Source organism: Arvicola amphibius, chromosome 5 (assembly GCF_903992535.2).
Source record: "Arvicola amphibius chromosome 5, mArvAmp1.2, whole genome shotgun sequence".
NCBI lineage: Eukaryota > Metazoa > Chordata > Mammalia > Rodentia > Cricetidae > Arvicola > Arvicola amphibius.
The window spans coordinates 131,903,746-131,926,731 of NC_052051.1; the positions used below are offsets into that span (position 1 = coordinate 131,903,746).

The window sequence follows — 22,986 nt, forward strand, 5'->3', positions numbered from 1 at the left end:
AGGAACAGACTCCAAAGGGCATGAGAAAATTGGGGGTTGTGGTGATAGCTACACAACTATATGCATTTATCAAAGGGCATAGCATCATACACTTAAAAGACTGAATTTTATGAAGGTAAGCTGTGTCTCAATCAACCAAAGTGAAATCTCTGTGTGAAGGATTCAGCGTGACAGACACAAACTTTTAAACAACAGGTTAGCTTCCCACTGTCGCCAGGATCTGCAGGCCTCATCTTGAGAACTGGACACTGAGAGCTGGTGGTGGTAGCATCTCAGAGACAGACACCTCGTCCCTCTCAGACACCATCACCTCCCAAAGCACTAATATGTAAACCTCTCAGTCAGTGGTTCTGAGGGTATTTAGCCTTCTTCATGAGGCCCTGGCATTCTGATGCCGAGGTACTGTTTATCTTGCAGGTTGCCGCACATGATCCTTTGTATAGAATCTGCTTGGATGCCGATGCTTTCACAATCATGGGAGTCAAGAGATTATTTCAGGCTAAGAATTTGAGCTTACTCCATGTGTTTTTTTATGAAGAGGCAAATTAATCTTTATTATTTTGTCTGGACATAACGCAGGGAAAAACCTAATTTTTGACATTCTCATAGAATATTTCCACAGAATTAATATTTTAGCAGAAAAATATGCCAACATCATCATATATTGTCTCCATTTTGAATGGTTATGATTTGAATTTAAGTCTTATTTTTTTTTCTCAACCTTCCCCCAACCAAAAAAAATCAGTCAAGCATAAATGGAGAACCCTTATACAGAAATAAATACTAAGGGAAGACAACATGAGCAACTCTAAGGCTAGGCCTTCAGCAGCTGCCAGGGCTACTCAGATTCTGCCAATGGGAGTGTGGTGTGATATGTCAGAAGCAGGGGCCTACATAAACTGCCAAGACAGCAAGGGGAAGCCACTGGAGCAGCCTCAGAAAGTAGAGTCTACTCTGGGTCCTTAGAGGATGGATAAGGTGTGAAACTCCAGACATTTCGGGCTGAAGGACTAGCTTTGCATACCTTAAGTTCATGTTTAGTTAAGCAATCTGTTATGTGCTGGGTTTGTGGAACCTGGAAGTTAGGGGTATTTAATTTTTTTCTCCCAAATTCAAAGTCTTCAGGCCTCAGGCCTCTCCATTTCTTCACAAGTCCCCGAGAGTCTATAATTAATGGAGACGAGAAGAACTAGAGATGGGATCATAAATAATTCTGGATTTTGCAGCAACGTCAAAATGGTGGCATTTGATTCAGCAATTAAGAAACCTGATTTGGCAATTAAGAAATCATTAAGCAGCTGTAATAGGGAAACTTAGCAGACAATTGGTGAGGGGTCCGGATGGGTCATTCTTGTGACAGTTCCACCTTTTGAGTCCCCCACATCTTTCATTAGGTATTCCGGCAGGGACTCAGATGGGTGTGTACTGCTTGTGGCCAAGCATAGGGATAGGCAGAGCTGAGCACGATAAAAGCAGGAAAGGGGAAAGAGAACACGCTGGTGGCACACTCTGAGAGACACTGGGGCACTTGCTCGCACTAGAGACTATGCATCTAGGATCTAGGGACATCAACAATATAGCACTGATATGGAATTCATGAGGATCTTCACTACAGCATTACCACTGCCAACGAAAATGGATATTACCTACATGTTCAACAGAGAGCTGCTAAAATCAATAATTGACTATTTATATATGGTGAATTCAACAAAATCAGAAAGAGAAAAAATAGTGTGAAGAGAGAGAAAGTAGTCCAGTATAAATTAGTTAAAAGCCAGAGTCCAGAAGAAGAAGAGTGACAGGCTCCTACTGCATATGCATGCACATTCAGAGTAGAACAGATAAAAATGCTATATTGATTATTGGTTATAGCTGGGAAGGAAAAACTGAGAGACAGGAGAGGAAACTTTACTACTCAATTTACATCCTTCTGTAGTTGTTTATTACTAAGATCAATCCCAGAGCATTTTATCATCATCTGTTAATAAAACGAGGGTAATTGAAACAACATGAGCAACTGTCTTAGAACTAGCCTCCCAACAAAGGGCACCTAAAAAACTGGACTGCCTTCTCAACAGTTCCCCACTCAACGTTCATTGGGCATCTCTGGAGACAGTCGCAGAATCAAAATATCTCCTCTGAGCATAATCTGACCAGTTGTTTTCTTTACTATCTTGAATATCTTCATCATCTTGTATGAGCTTCAAGTTCCTATCCAAACCAATAGTACAGCCATCTCTCTGCATATTCATGCGTTCGCAGAGCCACACGTACACCCAGGATCTGTTTTGCAAGCATCTGAAGATGAAGTTAATAGGATACACTGTGGTCTTCTGCTGGTTTTCCCTGCAACAGTGCGTGAAGGCAGAATCTCACATAGACCATACTGACTTGTGTCTATTTGAGTTTGCTTTTAAATCATACTTTATAATGAAGAATGCTAACAAACACCATCTGAAAACTAGGTGTAAGAGGGCTGTTATTAGGCAATAGACGTCAAACTTAACTTTAGCTTCGGGCTGTAGAGATGCCTCAATGCTGCCCCCAAAAAATTCCCAGTATCCACATACAAGCTGTGCATGGCTACCCAGAACTGTAATCTCAGTGCTGGGGTAGGGGTTACAGAGACCACAAGATCAAGGTCACTAAGGACTGATGGCTAGCTAGCCTAGCTGCAAAGCATTAGGTTTCCAGGTTCAATGAGAGACCCTATCTCAAGGAACAAGGTGAAAAAGGAATAAGAACATCTGGCATCCTCCTCTGGTCTCTGCATGCATGTCTATGGGCACACACACACACACACACACACAGGAATAAGAAGCTTCACTAAATATGTGATTACTGGTATGTTACTGTCCAATGCTTGAACAATTAGCGTTAGAGTATAGTGCAAAGTTTAGATCCAGAAAGGTAACAGACATGGCATGAATGCACAAGAGAGCCAGTCAGTCAGAGAGAACTTCCCTAGTAGAGCAGAGGCCAGGTTTGGATTGTCAAAGCAGAAGAAACACAGTAGACAGCAGAACGAGAAGACAGAAGAGGCACACGGTTAGCTTTTCACGTGACACGGAAAGGAAGTGCTAAAAACTCACTCCAGAAGGGCTGGAATGCATCCTTTGCTACACCAGGACTACACTAATATTTCTTGGCATAGGCATGATGGAACCACTGAACCAGAAAGGAGTTCTGGTGCTGGAGAACCGGATGGCTCAACGTTAAACAGTGTGATGAGCCAAAATGAGGCAAGAAATGGTGGGAGATTTCAGGTTGTGTGAGCAACTGGCCAGAGTCAGGGAACAGGCATAACTAAGGTAGAGGAAAGAGATTTGTTAACAGAGGCAGATGAAGCAGTGCAGAAGATCAGATGAATACCAGTTTATTATTTACTTGTTTGTTTAGACAGGGCTTTCTATGTAGCTCAGGCTAGCTTGAAATTTGCAATGCTTTTGCCTCAGCCTCTTGAAAGCTGTGATTATGGCCAGGTATGTGCCACTGTACCTGGCTTGTGATTGTCCTCATCCCCCTGAGTTTGGGGAATAAGGCATTTTTAGTGATTTGACCAAGAGTCAGTGAATCTGCTTGACATGATCCTTGAGAAAGATTCTGGATTCTTCCACCTCATCTGAGCATATGATTCCCAAACACACAGATATAAGCCCCTTCTCAATCTGTTTCAGATACAATTAGTACTGGAAGCAAGGAGGGCAAAGTCCCCAAATCTGAAAAATCCCGATCCCTTCCAGCCATAAGCATACACACCGCTGGAACACAGACTCTGAAGATAGAAATGAAGTGGCTCAAGACTCGTGATGAACTGGCCTTAGCGGCAAGCACTAATGAAGGCGTTGCCTCCCTGTCCTCTGCAGGCCTGAGTGTGCACTTAATGCAATTTCTGATCTTTTCTTTGCCACAGTTAGAGAGCTTCACCACGTTTTGAAGAGGATTTTGACTAAAGTTCCACCTTCTGTGCCTCCTTGAGAAATGACCTCATTTTTGCAAGTCAGAAGATGGAATATGCCTACATATCAGAGGGACGTTCTTCTCTAGCCAACAGGCATGTTGAGGCCCCCCCCCCAAAGCAGGAGGGTCTCTAGGGCAATCTGTCCTGTAACTTTAGACTCTCTTCTTTCCTTTAAGATTTTCTATTATTTTATTTTATGTGTACGAGTGCTTTCCCTGCAAGTATGAATGCATGTATGTAATGGATGTGCACAATGTGGGTACCTGGTGCCCTGGAGACTAGAAGAAGGGGTTGGATCCTCAGGAACTGGAGTTACAGGCTGTTGTTAGCTGTACCAGGTGGGTGCTGGGAAATGAACCTGTTTCCTTTAAAAGAGTAGCAAGTTCTCGTAACCACTGCACATCTCTCCAACCCTTCTATCCTGTTTCTATAGAAATAGTATAAGAACCTACTGAGGTTCAAATTGACTGGATATTTTTGGTTTTTTTTCTTTCCTTCCTTCTTCTTTTTAAAATAAGATTATCCATTCTCCCTCCATTCCCAATCTCTCTTCTCTTTCTCACTTGAGAAATTTTGTTAGGTTGGCCACAATGCCTTTGCCCATTGCTACATCAAGTTGACTAAAGTGACAGCGTAGACATGACTCTTGGAGAATTAACCGGATTCTGTCACTATCACTAAGAAAAACAAACACTTGTTCTGGAAAATGATCACAAAGAAAATCTGATTTTTTTTTCCTCAAGAGAAAGAAAATATTCATGCACATTGATTATAGAAACGATTGGAGGCTATAGATGGCCTAAGAGCAATTAAAAATATTAAGAGAGAGAGAAAAAAAAATCAAGATTAGTCTATTCTTTCCTCTTAAAGAGCAGAATGTCTTTATAACGTGGGAAACCTTAGGTCTTGGTGGGTCTTTCCCTTTAATTTTGTGTAGGCCACAGACTCAATAGCATGAGGGAAATGGGGATTGGTGAAACACAAGCCAGCAGCTTCCGTGTATCCGCGTAGTAGCCAGTGAGTTTCTAACCTGGAATCGACCAAGCCCATTTGATGATCAGGAAGTAGAAAGTGCTGACTTACAGTGCTCAGAATTCTGCTTCAGGAGCTCAGGATAAAGTGCTGAAGCCCTGGTCCCTTTGCAAACCAGTTTGGCTTATTCTAGCTTGGAGAATGTACCCCAGCCTGGAATGACAGTGAACTGGAGAAACTATACTAGGCAGGCATTTGGCTTATCTCCAACATGCTTGTTTCTTGACTTGGCTCCACATAAACTCCATGGAAGCATGCTGCATTCCATGGCTCAGGTCCCACACAGAAGCCATCAGGTGGAAATGAACCAATGTACTTTCTCACACTGGGCCGGGCAGACAGGGCATGAGGAGGGAGAAAGTCCAGAGCAGGCTGAAGAAGGGATCTGTAAGAATGCTTTAAAGCCCAACCCAGCGAAGGACAACCCAGATATTCCTCTTTCTCCCACAATCTCTCCTCTCTTTCTCTCTTGAAAAATTCTGTTAGGTCAGCCATATGCCTTTGGTATATCAAGCTAACTAAGCTGATAGTATAGGCTTGATTGGCTTGACTGGGGAGTCAATAAGACTCTACTATCATTACCACCAAGAAGCACAGCCAGTTGTTTTGGAAAATGATCACCATGATAATAATAATCTGCGTACGATTATCCATCATTTAAATGTCAGAACTCTCACTCATTCCTCTATACCACTCCCACCCTCCCTGTCAATCCTTAGAGACCGTAAAAACTCATCGGGAGAGAGGAAAGCCTTCAGATATCAATGGAGCTACCGGAAGGCACTCGAAGTGATAGGGTAGAATGAAAGCAGGCCAGCAGGATGGCTCAGGGGGTAAAAGCACTTGCTGCCACCAAGTCTGATGACTCCAGTTTGATCCCCAGACTCCACGGTAGGAGAGAAATGACTCCTGAAAGTTGCCCTCTGACCTCCACATGTGTGCTGTAGCCCATGCATGGATGCACACACATGCACACATGGACAACAACAATAACAATAAGTGAGTGAAAACCTTTGCTAGGGAACTGGAGGAATATCAGCAGAAGGCGTAAGGTATCAGGACTAAAGCATATGTGCCAAAGCCCCAGAGGCTCCTGGCAAGTTTCTCCTTCGAAGCCCTCAAGGAGACATGGCCTACTGTACTTTCACATAATTGCTTTTCAGGTCTGCCTCCCACACAATCCTTCAGTGAATACCTAAGTCAGCAAAACAACAGGAATTTTCATATTGATCCTGAAATACTGGCAAGTCTTTAAGCTATGGGACTCAGCTGGGGCAAAAACAAAATACTGCCAACTGCCTAGGAAGTTCTTATTTAATAAGATGACGCAGAAAACATGTCCATTTTCTTCCCCTTTCCAGATGGCAGATTACTTTTTCCTTACACAATGCCCATTTGTGTGGCAATTATGCCCCAACCAGCAGCTTTCAGTGAATCCATTAGAGCTATCTAGCCCAGCACAACTTCCTGAGTACCCTGCCCCTTGGAGACATGGAGTATGTTTACATGCAAAGTCCTGCATCCTGTGCTTCCGAGTTTCAAACTTCATCCTTGTTTCACAAGCCTACTCTCTCCCTGACATTCTGATTTGATCCACACTTATCTATTCCAAGCCACCAATTTACCCCCACAACAGTACCAGCATCCTGTCTAGTCACTACAGTAACGTCTCTCAAGCTGACCTGATCTTTGGTACTCTGGTACCTGGCCACCTCAAGGTGGCCTCAAAGAAAGAAAGTAATTTCAAAACATGTTATTTGTTTCCATATGGTAGGCTTTTCTAGAAGTCACATATTTGGTATAGCTTATTCATTCAGAAAACACACAGAGCAGCTAGTATTATAAGACGCTCAGTGCTGAAGCGACAACAAACAAGGCATTGTCCCTTTGGGCTTTCTTCCTAGAGCACTCGTCCACTACTGATGGACCACAGAGGGTAGCTAGCTGTCTGACCCATCAACACCCAATCATGGCAACAAAGCAAAATAGTAATAAAACCTTAAAGTCAGGCTTAAAGCTCAGTTTCCAAAGGGCTGTTATGTGTCTTTTAATATTTATGATCTTATGTTAAATTCTCACTAGTGAGTTGAAAGAGACCTTTAACATCATTTAAGCAACCTTGATTGTGCTATTTCTGTTCCCCTGTAGCACAACTTCCTCATCAATCTTCCTTTCTCTGTAACTTCAACAAGAATCTCTTAGACACATGGTTCCTAGGCTTCCCACTCCCAAATGCCTGCTCTCATATACGGCTTCTCACTGATAGGAGAATCAACTTTGGGGCTTAAAGGGGCATGACATTCAGCTCTAGGCTGCAGAGTCCATTGGTCTGGGTGAACTAAATGACTTAGCCACTGAGTTAAATGTCAAGAGAGCCAAAGGACCTCAGATCTCTCAATAATTCTAAACCCTCAGATTAACAGAACAGCTCTAGATCTCATAATGGACAGATCAGGAAGGATGCAGGAGAAGCAGATGCTGCTGCTGAGGCAATTCGGAGTGCCTTCACTAACAGGGCAGGACACAGGGATTTATAAGCATCCTTGAGTAAATGAGGTGCTGACTCATGTCTCTCAATTTGTCCTCTCTTAAAAAGTCCTACAGTATATGTAATTCAATTTCAATTAAAAACATATAAAAACAAAGTCAATCTTGTTATAAAAATACTAATACATGTTCATTGTTAAAACCATTGAAATAAAGAAAATACCATATATATATATATATATATATATATATATATATATATATCCCTACTGCCAGCCTTCTAGAGTCCTTTTGACATTGTTTGACAAGGAAAGTAGAAATTTGGCAATTCAGTTTTATTCTTGCCACCTTATCATAATGGGTCAGAAAGATGATGCTTCTTCCTGTTCAGAAATCGTAGCTAAAGTCTTCGGATATAAACTACGTATAAACTGAACTTTATTGCTGTTCATAAAGTACTACAACTTGCCAAAGTTCGAATGGCACTCACAAACCCTGCCTCTCCCACTCTGCCACCATATGCCTAACTGCTCAGGCCTAAACCTTGGGATCGTCTTTGCGTCCTTTCTATTCTTCACCTCACGTATCAAACCTACCCCCAAGTCTTCTTTGTTCTGCTCCACTGAAATCATTTCTCACCGCCCCTGCTGCTAATGCCTTACCCCAATCAGTATCAAGTCTGAACTACAGCAGTGATGATGATGGCTGCTTTGCCTCCACTTTTATCACTGTATTTCTTCTTCTTTATAGCAACCAGTGACCAGAGTGCCCAGAAAAATACAAATACATCATGGTGAATTTGGCCCCAGCAATACTGCACTAAACACGGAGGGTGAGGGGTCATTTGGATGTGTGAGATCTAGAGGTCTCACAGCACCACAGCACTTTGAAAAGGCAAGAATGAACCCTTTCATATGGGACTCAAGGAAGACAGCTCTAATCATTTGGATGTATGCCACTTAGAACACTAAGACACTGCACACAGCAACACATTCCAGAGGATACAGAGTAGGAACGGGAAGATAGAAGAGGAACTGAGTAGACTTTCTCAAGACTGACACGGCACATAAGAGTTTAGAGAGTGAAGCTGTGAGACCCACCCAGCACCAGGAGGACGTTAACTCCGTGGCAAGTGAGGAAACTGGTTAGGAATTCCAGCCACACCACGTGGCTGTAGGAGGAAAAAGTCTTGCACTATCTCAGTCCCAGTGCCACTTGTCTGCTGATTATCAGAAGACCAAGCAATGGAGATGAGAATTTACTGAAATGCTTGTTTTCAAGTTCCTTCCTCACCACCTAAACCTGGCTTAGTGACTACGGAAAACACACCTGCCTGCCTCTTTCCTTGGTGGCGCTCTCGCTGAAAGAAGCATGATGTTCATTACATTTGTATGGGCAAGGAAACCTGTATACATAAAGTATCTCAACAAAAGAGATGGGTGTAGACAAGAAGCCAGCTGTTAACGATGGCCAGGCAGGGTTTGTTTTCTGTAATGAACGTAAAGATGATTAGAGAGCTCAGCACGCTACTCACTGCTGCACGGGCACTAAGAGGGAACTGTCAAGAAACCATTTTCCAGAGCCTGCACTTTTCCTCAGGTGAAACAGCATCATTCAGGTGTCCAGAGGTGACTGGACTGGGCCCATTAGTCTCCCTGTGGCATGCTTCATGAACACAGAATTCATGACTGCTCGGACTATTTATTTTTTCCAGGCTGGGTGAGCTTCTAAAACCCAGTTTGTAAATCAGACATTATCAGGAATTTAAGATGGAATTAATTTCTACTGGGCCCATGTTTAGCTGTTGCTACAATGGGACGTGTTGGAAGAAACTCCGCCTGGAGGGAGCAATCGATAATCAGAGTAGAGAAGAGGACAGAACCATGACAGCACTAGACGGAGCAACTGGGGAGCAGAGATCCCATCTCATTTATCTCCTTAGTCTTGGAACCTAGCAGGTGCCTTGCATTGACAAAAAAAAAAAAAAAAAAAAAAAAAAAAGAAAGCCGGGCGATGGTGGCGCACGCCTTTAATCCTAGCACTCGGGAGGCAGAGGCAGGTGGATCTCTGTGAGTTCGAGACCAGCCTGGTCTATAAGAGCTAGTTCCAGGACAGGCTCCAAAGCCACAGAGAAACCCTGTCTTGAAAAACCAAAAAAAAAAAAAAAAAAAAAAAACAAAAAAACACTTGCTGAATTGAATGGACAATTGGACTGAAAGGGAAAAAAAGGCCCAGAGGGGGAAAGTTAGTGACTGGGGTGGAAATCTAGAAGAATAGTTAGGGGTACTGGAGAAAGGGGAAAAAAAAACACTAGTAGCAAAGGTGTGGAGAGAAAAATTATAACTATTTGTAAAAAATGGATGGAGAGTTAAATGTCAAAGAAAGATCTAGCAAAACATTACATTTACACAAAGGTTTTCACAAATGTAACATGCACACATTTATACACACATGTGCATAGAAACGTAGTAACTACTACCAGAGTTAGCATTTGTTACAAAGATGAAAGAGCAGAGAATTCTTGGAGGTACCCATGTTGGTTTTAGCCCCTGTTCATGGGACAGGGGTCGTTGGGGGAAGCTGACTTATAGCCATTAAGGGCAAATGACAAGGAGATGGCACATACTGTGGAGGGGAATCATGTCCACCACTAAGGTCTTCAAGTAGGCTCTTAGTGCCACAGAAATGTCATGGATATACCCTTTACACTTATTCTAAAGGCGATCCCTTCTAATTCTTCTTCCTAATATAACCTCAGATCTACCTGAGGACCCACCTTGTTTTTACCATCTATATATAGCAGCGAGTATCTGCTCTCTATAAATAGGTTGCCAAGCTGTGCTGTGCTTTTGCAAACATTAAAGCAGAAACAGTCCTAACACAGATCAATAATGTTTGCCCATTTCTTCATGCTTCCCTGCTTATTTTTAGCCCCTATGCAGAGCCCAATATTTATAGAAAGAAAACTTCATATCACCTTTTGGAATACTACCAACTGATGACCAGGACAGCAAAAAAATTTAATTTACTTTAATTTTGTCATGTCTTTAAAAATAGTAATAAATTCGGACTCGGTAGGCATTTGTTCTACTACCTCACCACATGGATTAGGGCCTTTGGGGAAGAAGATCATGAAGCTTATAAAATCCTATCCTTAGTTTAGTACCCCCTGTGTTCTTCCCTCTGCCAATTTATCTAAGGTTCGATTCTTTATCCCACAGGCTCATAATCCAAAGAGGGAGCTCTGTGTTGTTTGGAAATGGGAAGAGCTATAACCCTCAGCTTTACCTTCCTTTACTAAAACATCACTTAGTGCACAGACAAATCACAGCCGCAGAACCCCAGTGAGAGGGACCACAATGCTCAGCAATATAAAAGGCGTATTAGAAACAGCATTGGACGCCCAAGCGAGTAATTGGGATCTGACTTTCTCTAGGGGAACTTTATGTCTGTGTTTCCTATGGAATTTCCAGCATAAAATTCACATACATTTGGTGTCAGCTGATACTGGTCAAGATAAAAATAAGTTTCTTTTAAATACAAATTGTATTAATGAATACTTGAGTCCCCAGAAGACCTGGGAACTTCAGGGGTAGAGTCTTACAGAGTCCCACCACGTAAGTGGATCTTGGGGAAACAGACCAAAGCCTGTAAAAGCACACATACTTGAAAGATTAGTTTATGTCACTCTGTGACCCTATGCAAGTCACATAAGTCCTTAGGGCATCCATGTCCTCATTATGTCACTTTCTGACCCTTTATAAGTCACGTAAGTCCTGAGGACATCCCTGTCCTCATATGGGGTATTAAGGGGGGGGGGGAATCCATGACAACAGTCATCAGTGGGTATGTGAACAGCCTGAAATTCTGGGTATTTGGTTTCTCATAATCTGTATGTACTTTTAATGAGAAGAGCATGTGCATCTTTTATTGTCCTAGAGCAATCTATGACTCTTCCCTGTCCCTGAAAGTTTAAGAACCTTTAGCAGCTTGGAAAATGATTGAATCATGAATTTCAATGCCGAGAACCTTTGGACTATGTGTGGTGTGTCTACATACAGATATATATGCTGTGCTACACATCAGAATCACAAAGTTTGAGGTGAATGCAGAATGAACAATGGCCCACTGATGTTTGGTTTAACTTGAGGACCATGCCATGAGAGGATCCTATGCCCTACATTGCCTGGATGGCCAGGAACCGGAGACTGGACAGCCCAAGGATATAGGATCGATGCCTTTTCCAGTCATCATCAGAGAGGCTTCTTCCAGCAGCAGACAGAAGTGGGTACAGAGATCCACAGTCAGACATTATGCAGAGAGAGAGCCTAAACTGAAGGTCTCCACTGGGTCCCTCACCTCAGAAAAGGAGGAGGAAAGACTGAATCAGAGGGGATGGAAAACACCAGGAGATCATGGCCTACTGGCTCAACTAAGCAGGGCTCACATGGGTTTATAGTGACGGAAACGGCAAGCACAGGGCCTGTATGGGTCTGCACTTGGTCCAATGGCTGTTAGCTTGGTGTTCTTGAGACTCCTAAGTGGCTGTCATCTCTTAGAGACTTTCTCTTTTCTGAAGAAGAAATGGAAGGAGAGTGTGAAGCACCATTAATAAAAACTCAGAGAGAAACTGGGGTTCAACTTGAAGATCTGAAAAGCAAAGCAGCCAGTCACCGGCTCTTACCTGGACCTCAGTCCAAAAATGGAGATCCTGCCTCCAGGAATCTTAGAATAAGTTTGTGACTGAAGCTGTCTCCTCCCATTTTATAATCCTCTCAAGGGCTGGATTAAAGGCATGCGCCACCCAGTTTCTATGGCAACTATGTGGCTACTGGGATTAAAGGTGTGTACCACTGGGTGGTGTGCAAGGCTGACCAGTGGGTCTGTTTTACTCTCTGGTCTTCAGGTAAGGTTTATTTATTAAAATACAAATGAAATGCCGCTACAGAAGTGGATCTGGGAAAGGGGAGGAGAGGGGAGGTGGTGGTTGGGGAGGGCAGGAGGAGTGGAGGGAGGGGAAACTGGTTGGAATGTATTATATAAAAGAATCTATTTTTAATATAAAAGAAAAATATTTATTTTAATATAGCTGAACATAAAACTTTTTAATCATCCTAAAGGATCATTTTACCAAGAGGAATATGACTGAATGTGCTTTGGTACCTTTGAAATCCACACTTAAGTATTCATGACATTAATTTGGAAGTATAGCTCTAAGTTCAATTTTTTTTTATTCTAATGTGTAGGCTTTAATGTTTACCATAGTTCTAGGCAATAAAACCACACATAAGATAAACATTTCCAGACACTGTTTTCATATATCTGTCTAGAATAGTGTTTATTTTCTTGGCTAGTCTGAGAACGCACACTTATCTTGAAAGGACAGATTTGCTGCCGCGCCCCTCCCCCATCTCTCTGCTAGGTAGCATGGTAGCAGCAAAGTGGTGTTATGATCACAAGAATGTAGGGCACTTTCTTCACTTCTCAAGAAAACAATAAGTACAACTTGTCTGTAAGTCTGACCACTCTTACAGCTGCTTCAAGAAGGCAATCAGCAAATCTCCATGAGGTACAAGAGAGTTTCATGAACTGGTCCACATTGTATGGCTTTCCCTACACAGTGGAGGAAGTCTTGTTTTTAGAAAACCAGCCATATCAGTAACGTCCTATGACATTCTGAGTACTTTCACTCTCAGCCCTGGGTCGCCCTGGCTGCTCATCGTGCTGCCATCTTTTCTCCCTTCACACTGGGATCTCCCTCAAAGCGGCGGCTGATTAAGAGGAAACACGACGCAATTGTTTTTCATCAAACATTTTCTTTGACTGTGAGGGAACCTGTTTGTCAACAGGAATCTTTCAGCATATTTCATCCAGGGGACAGAAAACAGCCAGAGAGGGAGGTTAGACCACACACCTTCCACATGTCTTTGCCCATGTTCTCCTGTAGAGTGTGTTTCCTTGGATTTCAGTGCCATCTTCTCTAAGTCCTTCAATAGCATCTTCTGACAAAGAAACACTCATTTTAGATGACATTTTTTTTTCTTTCAACATCTTACTTTATCTTCTGTTAGGACAGGGGCAAGGAGGCAACAAGTGTGTCCACAAGATAAACAGTCTCTCTACTTCTACAAATGAAAGAAGGACCACAGTAGAGGAGTCAAAAACCGTATCATTTAGTTTGAGGAAATTTTATTAAAATTCACTGTGATGGACTAAAGATTCGGCTCATGAGAAAACATGTGCTAACATTTTCAAGGCCCAGGATCAACTCACAGTACTAACATCAAATGACAACAAGAAGCCCCCTCAAATTGTTAATATTATCATCAGTAAGTTCATCAAAGCAAAGTATACATTTAATTCTCATAAGTTCATTCTTAATGACAGTGGATACAGATCTATATTTCAATTAGTCTTATCAGTTTTGAGATGTGAAAATCAATATATAAAATATGATTGGATTGTTATTTTTAGCTAATAATTTGAATAAAATCAGTTTATCTTAGAATAAGTATCATTTCCATTTTTTTGTGTTGCTTATTGGTGCCTGCATAAAACATAACTTTTCAGTTATATTTTGTATTGGTTCGCCCTTCCTTCCTTCCTTCCTTCCTTCCTTCCTTCCTTTCTTCCTTCCTTCCTTCCTTTCTTCCTTCCTTTCTTCCTTCCTTCCTTCGAGACAAGGTTCTATTAGGTCGTCTTGGCTAGTCTGGAACTGGCTATATAGACCAGGTTGGCCTAGAACTTGGAAAGATCTACCTGTTTCTACCTCCTGACTGCTGAGATTAAAGGTGTGTACCACCTCACCTGGCTTTGGTTTTCATTTTTTTTAATAATATTTTTTGATACAATAAAACTACTTGACCTGTTCTACTGCTATTGCTGTTTCCTACAATTGGAGATACTTAATATTCTACAAGTTAACTTAGGGATACTGCATATATTCAGCACAACTTCCTGCCAGCAGATGAGGGAATAACTTCACGCTCTATATGTCCGGGGAAAGTCCTCCCTTAACACTCTTCCCCCTCACTTAACATATTATGGGAAAGGGCAATAGTCAATTCATCTACATAATACTTTAATTGCCATTATTTTGGTGGGCTAAAAATGAATTAGGGGACTATCAGATAGCTCACTGGATAAAGGTGCCAGTCACCATTTTTAAAGAAGGTTTTGTATATAAGCTTGGTGACTTGAATTTGAGTCCCCAGAACCCACATGGTAGAAAAGAGAGAATGGACTCCTACAAGCTGTCCTCTGACATCTATACACACATTACAGCATTGACACACACATACACAGTATTTCTTTGGAAAAGGTTTTTGTTAGCAGAAAGAAATGTAATCAAATCTAAGTTGTGTTTTCTGTTAGAGATCCCACTGATATTGCCTATTCAAAAGACTACAATAAATCATATGAAAGAGCTGCATCTCATTCAGAACTATAATAACTGTTCCCTTGGTCCTCTAGGGTAGTGATAGGGTGGATCTATGACTTTTATGTTTGAGCTACTTCTTGTCCAGTGCTGGTTTACAAGTGCTGGTGTTGTATTTCATACGTGAAGTGACAGAAGTAGCTATGTGAATCCTCCCTGGGTTCTGGTTACATGTTTGCATATTGAGTTTCCCCTCTTCATTTTCCTATGAAACTAAACCCACCACACCCCACCAACTCCAGTCACCCAGCTCAGGTGACAAATGGTCTTGCTTCTTCTCGTATTAAAGAATGAAACTTAACCGGCTATTCTTTGGTGATCAGACACATTTAATTGAGTTCTTCAGTGTAACATGGGTTAAATAATGAGCCTAAATGCTAATTTAAGCAACCACCTAGTAACCTAGTGAGCACTGCCCTTACAATTAAAAGTTACCAACCAGATACTGATTTGACACCTTCCTCACTGCAGAAAGGAAGCCAGTCAGTAAGCTTACAAGATGAACAGTATCACATTGTTAGCACCAGAACATGTCCATAGAAATGAACTAGGTTTTTGTTCCTTTCCCAAAAAGGAAACGTTAAGGCCCTGAAAGGAGTCTGGTGGCTTCTATATCACCTCCAGCCAGAGACAGAGGCAGAGCCAGAACTATGGGTCAGGATTTTGACTATGGTCAAAGCAGAATAGAAGACCTGACCATCCGGTTATTTATGTTGACTTTAGAAAAAAATCTTATAGTAGAAACCCAAAACAGATAACTAATTTTTTAACATGGTAAGTGGTTGTTCAAAACGCATAAGGATTTAAATATTTATTATTCATACAGTCTTGAAACTAGAAAGAGCAGCCAAAATCTACCCTTCCATTTAAAAGCAAAACTGTCTTTCAGACACTCCTAGATCTTTTCTAGGATGTTTCCACAAATCTGTCACCTCACGTTCTCTGAACCAGGTCTAGACAAGGAGCTGAGCCTACAGCTCACGACCAGCTCACACTGTGATTACTGAGAACAGACACGTAGAGAGAGAAAGGGCTAGCCGTCACATCAGCTGTCATGCTTCCCGGGTTCTCTCCAATCAAAATCCTACTATCTTTTCACTGCTGACAGGAAACAGCTCCCAGGACTTTCATCCTCGAGGGCTGTATTTCTAACATGTTCTCCAGTATACTCTTGTTGGATCAGGCCTGAAGATCTAGGTTCTGTGTTTAAGCTGGAGAAGGAATACAAACTAAAATACTGTGGACATTTTTCTCGCTTATGGATATTATTCAACTGTAAGAGGAAAAGTCTGGTGCATAGAATAGTATGCATGACTGCTGAGATCATTATACCAAGTGACGTCACTCCGACAAACAAAAAGACAAATACTTCACGGTCCCTCTTAAAATGGGATGAAGCCATCAAAAACACAGAGACAAAAGTAGGGAACGGTGCTTGTCAGGGTGTTGTGGAGGAAAGAATAGGTGGTTACTGTTAAATGGATACAGATTTCTAGTTGAATGAGGTCTGGATATAGATGGCGTTAACAGTTGCACATCATGAAGGTATTTAATACCACTGAACCGCATGCTTTAAAAGCTGATATGGTAAATGCTATGCTTGTATTCTACCCCATTAAAATAATAAATTTTAAAAATATTTATTTCACTGAGATTTCCTTCTACATCTCTGCCCTCTTCAAAGTTACAACCTACATGAAATAATCCTTGTACAAAATAGAGTGTTTTAATCTGCATTAAGAACCTTTGAAAACACAAGCCTAGGGAGACCTCTGAGATTCAAGCAATAAAGCTCTCCACTCAAAGTACAGTGAGTCTGTAAGCCAGGGTATTCTTGTGAAGGACTCTGTGCTGGAAGTGGATGAATAAGGCTCTAATGACAGATCCGAATTCAGTCATCACGGCATGTCTCTATGTCCTCGTCCAAATAACCACAGGCTCTTTGGGCATGTATTCAACTGCTCAGTGTAGCACGAAGGAGTGGCAATGCTCAGAATCTAAGGCTCCATTTTGGTTTGAGTCCTCAAAATGTAGTATTATCTCTCATCAAAACAAAGGCTGGATATTACTGCTCCCTCCCCCCTCAGTCGTTTGCCTAACATCTAGAATATCCAAGTGTCTTTGTAAAACTCAGTATCTTAAGTGGTGGAAATTACCTCTTATAAAATACTAAATGTTCCTCGTATTGCCCCCAAAGAATTGATAGTTAGATTTCCTAAAGGCACCCTCTGTCATGTGCCTACATTACCACATTTTCAAATATGAAGACAAGGGAAACTTTTAAGAGAACTCGTGAGAACTGTTTTCAATCTATTATCCTTGTTAACAATTTCAAATATCAAGTGAACCCATCCATGTAAGTGTATACAGCTCATTATGGCTTTCTGTGTACACTTACAGAATGTAATGGCTATCATTTTAATTGACATTCTCAAGTCTGTAACTGTGCAAACCTAAGCAGCTCAATTATTTTGCCCAACAGGAGAATTACACTATCTAGAAACAAATGAGAAAAAGACATTAAAAGGCTATCCTTGCTAATGCTTTCAAATTGGGCTAAAGTTAGTTATATCCTGTTGAGCCTTCTAGTTCTTTGGACGACCAATGCAAGCATGGCGAGACATACTGCTTGGGTCTCTAATCTTAACTGTGACATTTCCTGTCTCATGTTTTACCATCAATAGTGACCTACTTGTTAGACCATGTGGTTTTCCAACCAGAGCTTTTGATGCTAACACATGGGAAACACAATTATTTTTATATTTAGCACAAAGTGTAGCCATGGAACATTTAAGATGATTTCCAGCTTAAACTATCTGTACTAATCCTATTTTGCAGTAATTTTTTTCCTTTGTCATTTAGAAATACAGTAGTTTTGGTCTGCTAAAAGCAAAGCATTCATCCTTTGTTTTCTAAGAAACCCATGAAGATGTTAAGGTATGTTAGTATTTAATAAATAGAAAACTAGCAAAGAGTCAAAGAATCATGTCCTAATTACTCAAGAGGAGAACTGGTAGCAAGTGACTTGTTGAAGATGAAAATAAATAATGCTAGTAGTATCATTTAGAGCTGAAATTCTTAGAAAGGTGAAGCTAGTTCACTAAAATCATTAAGAAGAGTAGACAAAAATCTCATATTAGAAACACAAAAAAGAACCCTGAGTTTCATAAGGTAAAACTGGGCAAAACCTAAAATCTCATTGAGAAACAGTGCATTAGAGGGTACAAATCCCTGGGAAGAAAGTCTGTCCATACAAAGAAATAAACTTAAAGGTAAGCCATTGTTTTACTAGGCAAAGTAATACTGCTGTCCATAGCTTTCAAAATTAAGAAGAAAGTTATCATTGCAAATTTCCATTTGTATGTAACATTGCAAACACTGCTTAGAATGTAGTTTTGATATAAAAAGCCCAATGGAATGAACAAAGTGCCCCACAATCTAACAAAGAATACTTGCTCAGTGTCACTTGTGAATAAGTAAATTCCCAACATGCAACCAAATCTCCAAATGAATGTCAGGAGTTTGCAGTATTTAAGTGAATTTTCAAAGCTGTGGCTACCATACCAGCTCAAACGCAGCTGCTTTTGTGAACCATAAAGGAACTTTCAAATCACAGTGCTCACACATGGAAAAGCACACGCTCCACTTTGCCTCAGCCAAAGAAACCTCACTTCCACCCTGCAAAGTACTTGGGAAATACTCCAGCAATGTGTGTACCCATTATGAATTCTTTCTCGTCGCTACTGCATTTGCTATGCATTTTCTATAACCCCATGCTGCTTCTCACCTACACAGCCTTGACAGGGGAAAAAAAGGAGAAAAAGAAAAAGAAAAAATTCATTTGGTACATAAAAGGGCCAGTCTATTATACATGGAAACCACCTGGCCAAAAGCAGGCCCCCAAGAGCCATAGACCATATGCCTATAAAACTTAAATAATAATAATATTTAAATAATAATGACACATTAGCCCAGCCATTTAATTCCTGGTCTCATTTTCACTAGGATCCCGGTGAATGCCAACAAATTTATATCTCCAACCTTACTCAGATTAAAAAGTGCAAATGATACAAGAAGAGAGGGCTCTCCACCAAGACACATGAGGAATGAAGAAAGTGTGATGTCAACATTAAAACGTCCTTCTTTCATTTCTTCTGACTTGTTTCTAAGGCTTAATAAAAAAAGAATCTGCAAGAACTTGACTACAAATTGGTCTCAAAAGCAAACACATTTTACTCACTATAAAGTTTAAATCTGTTTTTGGAAATCAGATGCTGGAAGTTTAGCCTGAAATATATTTCATAGTAAGTGACTAGCAGGTTTTCCTGACAAGGGAACATCTGGTGACAAGAGAAAAAACAAAACAATAAACTCATATTGCGGGCTAAGGGCTAAGATATCTTAGCTTGTGGGGTCCCCTGCGGGGAGGGCCTAGGGGAAAATGAACAGGGATGAAGGGAATGCAAAGTTTTTGTCCAACTTAAATATGGCTTATTTAACTGCATGCCAATATCACACTCCAAGCCTCAGAAAAATAATGCCTTGCACTGTAATTAGCATGACACAACCCACAGAACAACAATAAAATTAAAAACTGCAGATACTTACAAAAGCACTCACTTTGATGAAGAAGGCAAAGCCAGAGAAAAAGGACATTGGAAGAAAACACTGCTTCGTGTATGCCAATTGCTTATGAATTAACATGTGCCGTAAAGCTATCTTTCAATTTGCACCTCCATAATTACTTTGGAACAAATAAGAACACAGTTCCGAGAAAGGAGTCATTTAAGTACATATATGAGTTGAAAAATTAAGTGCATGCAAAGAAATCAATTTTAAGTGAATTTACCATTATATAATTCTCCCACTTTAAAATTCAGTCTTATAATTAATTTCCTTTTTAAACAGTTGAAACCAAATTAAAAGTGTTGGTGTCAATAAACTATTCTAAATAAGAAATCCAGAATTTATTATTCAAATGCCCCTCTTGCATTAGGCTTTCTTAAAACTCACATGTATATAACTATAGTAAGTGTATTTTTTTGCCAAAGAACTCTGATATATGTTTCCTTTTCCCTCGAACAGAACACTATAGATTTAATTAGTTTTAAAATTTTACAAGAAAAAATTCTGAGCTTGATATATTCAGACTTAAATGACAACTGGCATCTTACCTTATGGTGGGAGATAAAGGCAGATTTTGGGTTACTAGAAATCAAGATTTGTAAGCACTCATTCATTAATTGACTTATTCATTTGTTTGCTCATTCATTTTAAAATATAGGTGGAAGGCAACAGATCAAAAACTAGATAACTGAGTAAAAATTATATGAGAATATTACAAGTACTATAAAGCAAACAAAAGTGGGTAGGAAACAGTCAGGGCTGGGGAGGACGCCTAAACAGATAGATTGGGCTAGTCCTTGGATATAGTTAGAAAGAAGAGCTATTTCAAAGCCTGGTTAGAAAGAATGTAGCCATAGGAACGGAGGCTGTGTGATCCAAGCAGAAGGAATCACAAATGCGAAGGGTCACAGGTGGGGAAGAGACTGGCTTATTACACCAACAATAAGAAAGCCATATGGTTAGAAAATTGATCAAGGGCCACGGGATAAATAACGAGGCCATGGAGATGGGCAGGGTCCAGTCATTTAAAGCTCTGCTGACTGTGATAGTCCTAGGACTATCTTCCAAGGAAACAGGCAGTCATGTTGAGTAGGGAGGGACACGGGCAGGTGAATGCATGTCTGAATCCTAGCTTAGCCACTTATTACTTGTGTGATCTCAGCAAATTACTAAGTCCTCTTGGATGCTAAATTCTTACTTTACAAAAGCATGCATAAGAAATCATGTCCAGTTATAAACATCCATAATTATCATTCTTGTTAGCAGAATGATATGTCAAGTTAATACAATTGTTTACATTCATATAAACCTATAGTATAAAATATGCCAGAGAGAATTATTGAGAAATAAGCAAATTATTTTAATTTTTTTACTAATCAAAAGAGCATCTACCTCTTGAGTACAAGAAGACATAAATTAGTACATTCAAACTCATTAGGGTTTATTGTGGCTGTAATCAGAATAATTATTGATCTTAGCTCACTTCTCTGTCCCTAATTAGTTTGCATTGTATCTTTCTTGCTTCTATCCATCAGTGGTACCTACCAACCGCATAGCAGCCATGACAAGGAAATGTTCGAAGTCATAACATGCAGTAGACATTTACATATGCCTCCAGGGCTTATACTGTACCCCACCTCTCCCAATACCTGTATACCTTCCTATTCTTCCTTGTTAACAGAATGCCAATTGTGTTTACCCTTCCCCCTTGGGCACTGATGCATGGTTAGTGACTCAGAGGTAGGTGGGCATGTGAGCCACTTCTTCAAGGGAATGTTCTCATCTTCAGGAAGAAACTTTGAAATAATGGCAGTGGTTCCATTTTTCTATGTTCTAGTTGTTGTCACGTTTTCAAGTGACATCTGAACTGCTACAACCAAGTCAGAAATACAAAGAGAACTAGTCTTAGGAGGAAATGGTCCATGGCAACAAGAGCAGGGAAGATGAGAGGGACTCTACCTTGAGAATGTCATTGCACCACTTAGTCAGCCACTCTTGCTATATGCCCTATTTCCACTTGAGATTTACATTTCTTTACCACGTATATCAATTTGAATTGGATGCAGATGATCTTCTAGGGAAAAAGACCCTATCCATTTCTCTTTCTCTGGGAAGGTCCAGGGTTAGAAGCTAGGACTCCAACTCTAGTTCAATGAGTTTTAAGAATCTTAGAACACAGGGTAATACAGCATTTTCCTCGGCATCACTGAGACATCATACAGGCAAACACATGGGTAGTCAGTACCAATGCTCTCTCGGTTGCTTTCCCTACCTGTTTCAAAAGTTTTACTTTTGTTTCCCACCTATCTGGGACATTTGTTCTCCTGAGACATAAATGGAATATAGTTTTCATGGATCTTTTGTTCCATAAGGTTGCCAACTAAGCCTTTATCCAATTATAAGATTTTCAACAGAGATCACACAAGGATATTGCAGATCTCAGTCACAGGCCAGATGTTAAGGAGCAAAAAACTGCTTCATATTCTACTTAGATCAGAGGACTAACTTGGGAGAAAAAACACTCCAGAGAAGATAAGGATTTCAAGTTAGAAGGCAGATTTGCCTGCAAAGGAAAATATCTGACAGTTTGCTGTTTTTTTCTCCCTTTGTGTAAGATTTCATTAAATGTTTTTACAGGACAAAGACAACATCCAGCCTCCACGCAGCTGCCAAGACCTTGTTATGTTGGAGCCACTAGCTAGGGCATGGGAGGTGGCTCTAGCTTCCTACTCTTCTGTTCTGAGATGGGCGTGGTGGGCAGGATCTCATCTTTTGGTTCCACAATGCTCGCATGATCAGGCAGAGGCTTCTTAGGGCTGATTTTACCATTTGGGTCCCAGGGCAGCATGGTCTTTACTTTGGTGCCCAGCACATCCTGTCTGGGGAGAACCTGGAGCAGGTCGGCGTAAACATAGTAGTTAACAGGGTCTCCATTGTGGACCATCAGCCCATCCACAAACTTCATGGACACCACAACCTTGCAACCCTGGGCCCCACTCTCTTTGCCCAGCAAGCTCTCCTGGAGTTTGTAATGCAGAGACTGCCTGAACAATGGCACACAAACCTCTTGTGACCACCTTTTCTGTATAAAGTTCTACACTAATCTCAGGGAAGCCGAACCTCTTCTGGAATGCTGCTGTCAACTCTCTGATCCAACGAGCCTTCTCACCAAGATTCATCTGCTTTATTAGATTACAGTGAAAAGCTCCAACTATGAGGAAGCAGGCCAACACCAGACACCAAAGATGATGTCACTTGATCTTGGAACTCCCGAGCTCTAGACCTGTGAGCAATATGTTTTAGTTGCTTATAAGTCACCCAAACTCAGGTACTTTGCTATGGCAGCCTGAAGAAACTAAGATACCATCAAAGAACAGTATTTACTTTTCCCACCTATGTGGAGTTTCTTCTTCTTCTTTTTAAGATAAATAAGTAGTGGGGG

At 40.9% G+C, this 22,986-nt stretch overlaps 1 protein-coding gene and 1 pseudogene across 1 annotated transcript in view; both read right to left on the minus strand.

Moving 5' to 3' along the window:
• The window catches only part of Marchf3 (membrane associated ring-CH-type finger 3), a 144,888-nt gene that overhangs the window by 112,259 nt on the left and 9,643 nt on the right, over positions 1 to 22,986 (minus strand). The window lies entirely within an intron of this gene.
• LOC121677203 lies at positions 22,243 to 22,723 on the minus strand (annotated as a pseudogene).